This window comes from Carlito syrichta, unplaced genomic scaffold, assembly GCF_000164805.1.
Source record: "Carlito syrichta isolate Samal-C Ts95f unplaced genomic scaffold, Tarsius_syrichta-2.0.1 Scaffold303021, whole genome shotgun sequence".
NCBI classification, from domain to species: domain Eukaryota; kingdom Metazoa; phylum Chordata; class Mammalia; order Primates; family Tarsiidae; genus Carlito; species Carlito syrichta.
Window position 1 is genome coordinate 56,166 of NW_007247117.1, and position 10,727 is coordinate 66,892.

At 42.0% G+C, this 10,727-nt stretch overlaps 1 protein-coding gene across 3 annotated transcripts in view; it reads left to right on the forward strand.

Moving 5' to 3' along the window:
* Nucleotides 1-10,727, forward strand: part of CCT6B (chaperonin containing TCP1 subunit 6B) — a 57,411-nt gene that overhangs the window by 34,746 nt on the left and 11,938 nt on the right. The window lies entirely within an intron of this gene.

The window sequence follows — 10,727 nt, forward strand, 5'->3', positions numbered from 1 at the left end:
GTGTAGTATTCCATCGTGTACAGTACCACTTTTTTTTATCCAGTCCTCTTTGATAGACAGCATGGTTGGTTCCAGGTTCTTGCTATTGTAAACAATGCTGCGATAAACATACGTGTGCAGGTATCTTTTTTACAGAGTGATTTGAGTTCTTCAGGGTATATTCCCAGTAGGGGGATTGCGGGATCATATGGGAGGTCGATATTTAGAGCTTTTAGGAATCGTCACACTGCTTTCCACAGAGGTTGCACTAGTTTACACTCCCACCAACAGTGTAGAAGTGTTCCCTTTTCACCACATCCTCACCAGCATCTGTTATTTTTTGAGTTATTGATAATGGCCATTCTGATTGGAGTTAGGTGGTATCTCAGGGTAATTTTAATTTGCATCTCCTTGATGATTAGTGAGGTTGAACATTTCTTCATGTGTCTGTTGGTTGCTCATATGTCTTCTTCTTTTTTTTTTTTTTTGAGTTGGAGTCTCACTCCTTCGCCCAGACTGGAGTGCAGTGGCCGCTCCTGGCCACCGCAGCCTCGACCTGCTGGGCTCTGGCGATCCTTCCGCCTCAGCCTTCCGAGTAGCCGGAATTACAGGCGCGCACTACCACGCCCGGCTGATTTTTTGATTTATTGTAGAGATGAGGTCTCGCTGCCCAGGCGGGTCTCGATCCCGTGGGTTCAGGCAATCCACTCACCTCAGCCTCCCAAAGGCACGGGATTTGGAGTTGGCAAATACTTTTTTCCAGTCTGTGGGCTGGCTCCCTGCTCTCTTGATGGCTTCTTTGGTTTTGCAGAAATGAAGTCCCACTTGTCTATCTTATCTCTTATGGCCCGTGTGTTTCGGGTTTTGTTCAGGAATTGGATGACAGTTCCAATTTCCACAAGGGTGTGTCCTGCATTTTCGAAGGTTCTTATGGTTTTAGGTTTTACATTTAGGTCTCTGATCCATTTAGAGTTAATTTTTGTATATGGGGATAGATAGGGATTTTGTTTGAATCTTCTGCATGTGGTCAGCCAGTTTTCCCAGCACCATTTATTGAATAGATTCTCTTCTCCCCAGTGGTAGGTGGTGGAGGCTTTGTCGAAGATGAGTTGATTGAGAAATTGAGGTTTTGTTTCTGGAATTTCAATTCTATTCCATTGGTCTATATGCCTGTTTCTGTACCAATACCAAGCTGTTTTGCTTATTGTAGCTTTATAGTAAAGTTTGAAGTCTGGTGGTGTGATACTGCCTGCTTTTTTTTCTTTTTTTTTTTTTTGCTGAGAATTGTTCTGGCTATTCTTGGTTGTTTGTGTTTCCATATGAATTCCTGTACTGTTTTTTTTAAGCTCTGAGAAGAATGTTGCTGGTAATTTGATGGGTATTGCATTAAATCTGTAGATTGCCTTAGGTAAGATGGACATCTTCACAATGTTGATTCTTCCAATCCATGAGCATGGGATATTTTTCCACTTGTTTGTATCATCTTTGATTTCTTTGAGCAGTGTTTTGTAGTTTTCATTGTAAAGGTCTTTCACGTCTCTGGTTAGGAAGATGCCAAGGTATTTCGTTTTTTTTTTTTTTTTTGGCTATTGTGAATGGGATTGTGTTTTTTATTTGGGTTTCTGTTTGTTTATTTTTGGTGTAAAGAAATGCGATTGTTTTTTGCACATTTATTTTATACCCTAAGACTTTGCCAAAGTCCTTTATCAGTGCAAGGAGGCTTTTGACAGATTCTCTTGGGTTTTCAAGGTACACAATCATGTCGTCTGCAAAGAGAGATAACTTGACTTCCTCTTTTCCTATTTGGATACCCCTGATCGCCTTCTCTTTTCTGATTGCTCTAGCCAGGACTTCCAATACTATGTTGAACAGGAGGGGAGAGAGTGAGCATCCTTGTCTTGTTCCAGTTTTCAGGGGAAATGGTTCCAATTTTTGTCTGTTTAGGAGTATGCTAGCTGTGGGGTTCTCATAGATGGCTTTTAATATTTTGAGGTATGTTCCATGTTTGCCTAGATATTTAAGGGTTTTTATCAAGAAGGGGTGCTGAATTTTATCAAAAGCTTTTTCTGCATCTAATGATATAATCATGGGGTTTTTGTTCTGAAATCTGTTGATGTATTTAATTACATTTATTGTCTCATGAATGTTGAACCAGCCTTATGTCCCAGGGATGAAGCATACTTGGTCATGATGGATGATTTTTGAGATGTGTTGTTGAATTTGGTTTGCTAGGATCTTGTTGAGAATTTTGGCATCTATGTTCATCAAAGATATTGGCCTGTAGTTCTCTTTCTTTGTTGGGTCTTTACCTGGCTTGGATATCAATGTGATGTTAGCTTCATAAAATGATTTGGGGAGGGTTCCATCTTTTTCAATCACCTGGAATACTTTCAGTAGTATTGGTATCAGTTCTTCCTTAAATGTCTTATAGAATTCTGCTAGAAAGCCATCTGGTTCAGGGCTTTTTTTTGTAGGTAGTCAATTTCCTTGATTGTTATTGCTCTATTTAGGGTCTCTATTTAGGGTCTCAATTTCTTCTTGTTTCATCCTAGGCAGGTTGTATGATGTCAGAAAGTCTTCCATTTCCTTAAGGTTTTCAAGTTTGTTTCCTTACAAGTGTACATAGTAGTCTCAAATGATCTTTTGTATTTCTTTTTCTTTTTTTTGAGTTGGAGTCTCACTCTGTCACCCAGACTGGAGTACAATGGGCATTCCCAGCCACCGCAGCCTCAACCTGCTGGGCTCCGACGATCCTTCCGCCTCAGCCTTCCAAGTAGCTGGAACTACAGGCGCGCGCTACCACACCCGGCTAATTTTTTGATTTATTGTAGAGACGAGGTCTCACCAAGTTGCCCACGCAGGTCTCAAACTCACGGGCTCAGGCAATCCACTCACCTCGGCCTCCCAACATGCTGGGATTACAGGCTGAGCCACCAAGCCCGGCTTTGTATTTCTTTAGGGCCAGATGTGACTTCATCTTTTGTGTTTCTGATTGTATTTATTTGGGCTTTTTCTCTTTTTTTCTTGGTCAGTCTAGCTAGAGGACCATCTATCTTGTTTATCCTTTCAAAGAATCAGCTGTTTGTTTCATTGATTTTTTGTATTATCTTTTTGTCTTCTATGTCCTGGATTTGGGCTTTTATTTTGGTGATCTGAATTGTTCTGCTGAAGTTGGAGTTTTGGTGGTCTTGCTTTTCCAGCTTCCTAAGGTGACTTGTTAGGTAGGCTGTTAATTTGTGATCCTTCCATTTTCTTCATGTGCATTTGTAGAGATATGATTTCCCCTCTTACTACAGCTTTCATGGCGTCCCAGAGATTTTGGTAAGATGTTTCTTCATTTTCATTTGTTTCCAGGTATCTTTTAATCTCTGTTTTGATTTCATCATTGACCCAGGCGTTGTTTAGCATCATGCTATTTAGTATCTATGTCTTTGTGGGTTTGGGGGAAATCTTGTTGGTGTTGATGTTTATTTTTATACCATCTGAGAAGGGGGATGAGAAAATTTTGATCTTTTGAAATTTGTCTATGCTTGATTTATGACCAAGTATGTGGTCGATCTTAGAGTACGTTTCATGCAGTGATGAGTAGAATGTGTATTCTGTGGTCACCGGGTTGAGTGTTCTGTAGGTATCAATTAAGTCCATTTGGTCAATAGTCACATTGAGGTCCCAGATCTCATTGCCGAATTTTTGTCCTGATGATCTGTCTAGGATTATGAGTGGGGTATTAAAGTCCCCACCTATGATAGTATTAGAGTCAATATCTATTTTGAGTTTTCCTAGAAGCTGCTTTATGAAAGTAGGAGCTCCTATGTTGGGTGCATATATGTTTAGGATAGATATTTCTTGTTGATGGATTGAACCTTTTATCATTACATAGTGGCCTTCTGTATCTTTTTTAATTTTTGATAGCTTAAACCGTATTTTGTCTGAAATTAGAATCGTGACTTCTCCTTTCTTTTGTGTTCCATTTGCCTGAAAATTTGTTTCCCATCCTCTTACTTTGAGTCTGTGAGTGTCCTTTCTAGTGAGATGGGTCTCTTGAAGGCAATATATTGTCGCCTGGTGATATTTTATCCATTTTGCCAGTCTGTGTCTTTTCAGTGGTGCATTTAGTCCATTCACATTCAGGCTAATTATGAGAGTTGATCCCTATCATAAGGTGCTTATAGAGTTGATGTTCCTCTTTGTTGTCTTTCTTTTGGTTTTGGGGTTGGTTCATGTGTGTTTTACTCTTTTTCCTGTACTTTTGTGAAGAACGTTGTTGTTCTTTTTTCCTTTTCTTCTGTGTTCAGTACTTTCTTAAGTGTTTCTTGTAGAGGTGATCTGGTGGCAGCGTAAGTTCTTAGGGATTGGATATCTGGGAAAGATTTTAATTATCCCTCACTGATGAAGCTTAGCTTGGCTGGGTAGGTTATTCTTGGTTGAAATTGTTTATTTTTTAGAACTTTGAAGATAGGGCTCCAAGCTCTCCTAGCCTGCAGGGTTTCTGTGGATAAATCTGCTGCTATTCTAATTGGTCTTCCATGGTAGGTGATCTGGCCTTTTTCTCTTGCTGCCTTTAGGATTTTTTCTTTTATATCTACTTTGTTTAGGCAAATTATTATGTGTCTGGGAGTTGGTCTTCTTATTTGTTGTCTTGCAGGGGTTCTCTGAATCTCCTGTGTTTGAATTTTCACATTACTGATGAGATGAGGGAAGTTTTCTTCAATAATCTCATGGAATGTTTGTTCCAGGGTGGCCTCTGTGTCTCTTTCTGCTTCAGAAAGTCCAATTACTCTTAGGTTTAGTCTCTTGAATTAATTGCTCATCTCTTGAAGGTTTTGTTCTTTTTAAGCTTCTTTTCTATGTTTTTGACCATTTCGGTTAGTTCTATATTTTGAGCCTCAAGCTTTGAGATTCTTTCTTCTGCTTGGCTAATTCTGCTTTCCATGCTTATCAATTTGTTATTTATTTCATTCACAGTATTCTTTACTACTGTTATCTCAGTTATCAACTCCATCCTAGTTTCTTCTTGTCTCTCCTCAATTCTTTTTAATCTTTCCATTAATGTCTTGATATCTAAGTTTGTAGTTTGAGACCAGTCATTCTGGGGGCTCTTCATTGTTTGCATTCCGAAGTCAGTTTTCTCAGTGTCTGTCCTCCCAGGTGTCTGGGAGAGACCCATATTCTTCTTTTGGGTTTTCTTCATTTGTGTAGATTTTTCTCTCTCCCTCTTTCCCTCCCTTTCTTTAATTCTGTTTTTCAGGGAAGGTGGGGTTGCTTTTACTTCTTTTGTTCAATCTCCTATTCTTCCTTATGAGGGTCCTTTGGCTTTGTTCACTTTTAAGGCTGAACTGTGGGTTGGGGGTTGTACTTTTTTCAGTTTAGAGGTTTAATTGAGGGGGAAACTGTGATTCAGAATCTATCTGCAGATCCCAGTATTCACCAATAGGTGTATGGGCATAGGAACCCATTTCCTGCTGCCTTACAATCTGTCCATGCAGCGGGGTTTAGGTTTGCTCCCTTAGATACCAAGGTGGAGGCTGCTCGTAGATGGGCGGGGCAATGCAAATCTCTGCCTAGAAAATGGCTGAGATAGGCAGCTCCTCTTTCAAGGATCCTTTCTCTCCACCCATTCTTTCTCTCCACTCATCCAGGTCCGTGGGCGATCCACTATGACGGGCTGTGGTGGTGTGTCTCCAGCATCAGGCACACAGCTGGGGGGATCAGCAACACAGCTGGGGGCTGGATCTGGTGTGCCACCAGCAGCCTGGGGTGGAAAAGGGAGCTGGGAATTCCCTCTTCTGAAACTGAGAGCTGAGAGTGGCTGATAAGCACCTCCTTAAGATACTGTTCCCACCGGGCTCGGTGGCTCAGCCTGTAATCCTGTGCCTTTGGGAGGCTGAGGTGAGTGGATTGCCTGAGCCCGCGGGTTCAAGACCCGCCTGGGCAGCGAGACCTCATCTCTACAATAAATTAAAAAATCAGCCGGGTGTGGTGGCGCATGCCTTAATTCCGGCTACTTGGAAGGCTGAGGCGGAAGGATCACCGGAGCCCAGCAGGTCGAGGCTGCGGTGACTGGGAGCGGCCACTGCACTCCAGTCTGGGCAACAGAGTGAGACTCCAACTCAAAAAAAAAAAAAGATACTGTTCCCTTACACAACCATGGGGTCCCACGCTGGGTGCCTCAGCCAGCGCGGGGACCGGAGCTCCAAAGGGCAGGTGGTGAGTGGTGACAGTGGCTTTGGGCCCCACATAGGGCACTTCAGCCAGGAATGGAGCTGGTATCTCTGAGGGGTGGGCACCTAGAGCCTCCCTGGGTGACAGCAGCTTGAAATAGGGCTGGGTGGGGGCCCAGAACCCAGGGCAGGGAGCTGGAACTCAGAGGAGTGAGCACCGGGCCACTGGGCTGGGTGCCTGGTCAGGGAGGGAGCTGGCAGCGACTGAGTGCCGGGTGGATCAGTGTAACCAGATCTCCACAAGGTGGTATCCAAGGGCCTCCACAGGTGGCGGCCAGCAGCTTGGGACTGGGTGAGACATTTTAGCTGTGGAGGGAGCTGGGATCTCCACATGGCCAGGGCCTGGGGCTGCCTATGGTGGAGCAGCAGCAGCTGAGGGGCCGCAATAGCCAACCTTGCGTAGGACCGAGGGTCTCCAGGCCTCGGATTGGTGTGGCTGGCGGTGGACAGGGAGGTGGGGGAAGGAAAGTAAGAGTCTTTTTGGGAACTCGCTTTCAGAGAATCTCACAGTCCCACCTATGCTGTCGCCGTCTTACTGGAACTCAATAAATTGTACTGGATAGCCAATGCAAATCAGGCCAACTTCATGCTTACTTGTGAGGGAGAGCTGTGCTTGTATGGCATGATCTTCCCAAACAAAGCCAGAGTTTTGGAAGGGTTTCTGGCCTTCAAGGATTGGCAGATGTTGAGAAGCAGGAGTGTTGGGGTAAGGCTCTTAGGACTTCCCATAATTAATTTTTATATATTGAATTCTGCAGTTTTGCTAAATGACTTATTTCTAGTACTTTTCTTCCAGATTTTATTGAATTGTCTATATAAATGATCATGTTGTCTTCTATCAAAGACTGTTTTACTTCTTTCCTTACAATCTGGATATTTTAAATTTTTGAACCTCCAATACAATGTTGAATAGAAATGATGAGAATGGACATCCTTTCCTTGTTCCTGATCTTAGGGGGAAAGCATTCAGTCTTTATTATGTATGAAACAAGTTGTAGGTTTTTATCAGGTCGAGGAAGTTCTCTTTTATGCCCAGTTTGCTGAGATTTTTAATCAAGAATAGATGTTGGATTTTGTCAAATGCTTTTTCTGCATCTTTGGGGATGATTATGTGGTTCTTCTCTTTTAGTTTCTTAATGTGGTTAATTGCATTGATTGATTCAAATGTTCAACCAACCTTACTTTTTTGGGATAAACCTTACTTAATTATAATGCATTATGCTTTTAAAATTAAATAGATTACATTAAAAAATTTATTTATGTATTTATGTATTTGAGTCAGGGTCTAATTGTATCACCCAGGCTGGAGTGCAGTGGCACAATCATGGCTCATTGCCACCCCACCTTCTTGGGCTCAGGTGATCCTTCTGCCTCAAACTCCCAAGTAGCTGGAACTACAGATGTGCACCAGCATGCCCAGCTAATTTTTAAAATTTTTAACGTTTTTGTAGAGATGAGGTTTCTCTATGTTGCTTAGGCTGATCTTGAACTCGTGGGCTCAAATAGTCCTCCCATTTTTGCCTTCCAAAGTGTTGGGATTACAGGCATGAGCCACCACACCAGTCAAAAAATTATTTTTTAATTGTAGTAAATATAAATAACATAAAATTTGTAGTTTAACACATTTGAACAATTTTTTTTTCATATATAGATGGGGTTTCATTATGTTGCCCAGGCTGGTCTTGAACTCCTGGCATTCTCAAGCAATTCTCCCACTTTGGTCTTCCAAATTGCTGGAATTATAGGCATGAACCACTATGCCTGACCTCGGTTTAACCATTTTTAAGTGTGCAGTTCAGTGGCAATAAGTGCATTCACATTGTTGTGCAGCTATTGCTATCATCCAGCTCCAGAACTCTTTTTCCTTGTAAAACTGAAACTCTGTACCCATTAGACAGTAACTCCTCATTCATCCTCAACCCCTACCCCTGGCAACCGCCATGAATTTAACTATTGTCTCTATGACTGTAATTAGAGTAAGTCCCTCCTATATATGAACCTTCAAATTGTTAACTTTTAAAGATGTGAACATGTCTTCACATGTCCAATCATATAAGTTAGTTCACATGTCTGGTGTACATTGTCACATGTGTGTATTCTCTATAAGTGGTTGTGCTTTTGTGTATTTTACTGTACAGTATTGTGTAGAGTACAAAATCTTTATTTCAAGCCCAAGATGTCTGGAAGTAAGTGTAAAAGCAGCAGTGATGTAGCTGGTATTGCTAGAAGCACCAAGTGATAATGATGGAAAGAAAAGTGAAAATAATTGAGAGTGGAGTTAGGCAAAAAGATGGTAGATGTTACTCATTCTTATAGCGTGAATCTTTCAACTAAAGTTTCTCTATCTCCTCCATCACTTTCCACGCTTTGAAAGTGTGGAAAGTGATGGAGGAGATAGAGAAACTTCTCACTGTGTGGATGCAGGATCAGCATCAGTGTTGAGACCCACTCAGCTTAATGCTGATTCAAGAGAAAGCTAAAAGTCTTTATGAAGACTTGAAGAAGAAACATGGTGAATAATTAGAGTGTGTCTTTCTTTTATGCTACCAATTGTATTTTTTTGATTTTAAAGATATGGGGTACAATTTAGGATTAGGTACACATATGATCATTATACAGGTGAAGTTTGGTCCTCCCATTGGTCCTCACTTCACCTGGTTTGGGATCAGGTGCCTTTATTGATGTTATGGACCCTCCCCTGACAGTGTCCCACTACTGCCAATCCCTTTCTTGTAGTATTATGATAAATGTTCAGGATTCACTTATGAGTGAGAACATATAGTACTCAGTTCTTTGTTTCTGTGATAGATTACTGAATATGATAGACTCTAAATCCATCCAAGTTGATGAGAAATCCATAATTTTGTTCTTCTTTATGGCTACATAATGTTCTATTGTGTATATGTACCACATTTTTAAAAATTCAGTCCACTTTTGACAGGCAGCACAGCTGGTTCCATGTTTTTGCTATTGTGAATAGTGTTGCAATAAACATGCATGTGCAGTTATCTTTTCTGTAGAATGATTTTAGCTCCTCTGGGTATATTCCCAGAAGGGGGATTGCTGGATCTTATGGAAGCTCAATTTTTAGATCTTTTAGAAATTGCCAGCCGAGTTCAGTGGCTCAGTCTGTAATCCCGCGCTTTGGGAGGCTGAGGTGAATGGATTGCCTGAGCCCATGGGTTCGAGACCCGCCTGGGCAACTTGGCGAGACCTCATCTCTACAATAAATAAAAAAAAAATTAGCAGGGCGTGGTAGCGCGCGCCTGTAGTTCCAGCTACTTGGAAGGCTGAGGCGGAAGGATCGCCGGAGCCCAGCAGGTCGAGGCTGCAATGGCCAGGAGCAGCCACTGCACTCCAGTCTGGGTGACAGAGTGAGACTCCAACTCAAAAAAAAAAAGAAATTGCCACACTGTTTTCCACAGATGTTGTACTAATTTACACTCCCACCTACGGTGTAGAAGTGTTCCCCTTCCTCTGCATCCTCTCTAGCTTCTGTTGTTTTCTGAGTTATTAATGATGGCCATCCTGACTGGAGTTAGGTGGTATCTCAGTGTAGTTTTGATTTGCATTTCTTTGATGATTAGTGAGGCTGAGCATTTTTTCATGTATCTGTTGGCCGCCCATATGTCTTTTTTGAGAAGTGTCTATTCATATCTTTTGTCCATTTTTTTTTTGTTTTTGGAATCGCAGTCTCATTCTGTTGCCCAGGTTGTAGTGCATTGGCACCCTCACAGCCACCACAGCCTCGACCTGCTGGGCTCAGGGCGATCCTTCTGCCTCAGCCTTCCAAGTAGCTGGAACTACAGGCACGCACTACCATGCCTGGCTTATTTTTTTTATTTATTGTAGAGACGAGGTCAGGCAATCCTCTCGCCTTGACCTCCAAGAGTGCTAGGATTACAGGTTTGAGCCACCATGCCTGGTCTTGCCCACGTTTTAATGGGAATGTTTTGTTTTGTTTTGTTTTCCCCCTGTGGCATGTTTGAGTTTGTAGATCCTGGATGTTAGGCCTTTGTCAGATATACAGTTGGCAAATACTTTTCCTATTCTGTGGGCTGTCTCCCCACTCTCTTGATGGTTTCTTTTGCTTTACAGAAGCTCTTCAGTTTATTGAGATCCCACTTGCCTGTCTTATCTCTTACGGCATAGGCTTTTGGGGTTTTGATCAGGAATTGGTTGCCTATTCCAATTTCTGTAAGGGTTATCTCCTGCGTTTTCTAAGTTTCTTGTTTGAGGTTTTACATTTAAGTCTTTGATTCATTTAGAGATGTTTTTTTCTGTATGGTGATAGGTAGAGGTCCTGTTTCATTTTTCTGCATGTGGTCAGCCAGTTTTCTCCGCATCATTTACTGAATAGGTTCTCCTCTATCCAGTCATTGTTGGTGAAGGTTTTGTCGAAGATGAGTTGGTTGAGAAATTGAAGTTTTGCTTCTGGAATCTCTATGCTGTTCCACTGGTCTTTTCTTTTTTTTTGAGTTGGAGTCTCACTCTGTCGCCCAGACTGGAGTGCAGTGGCTGCTCCCG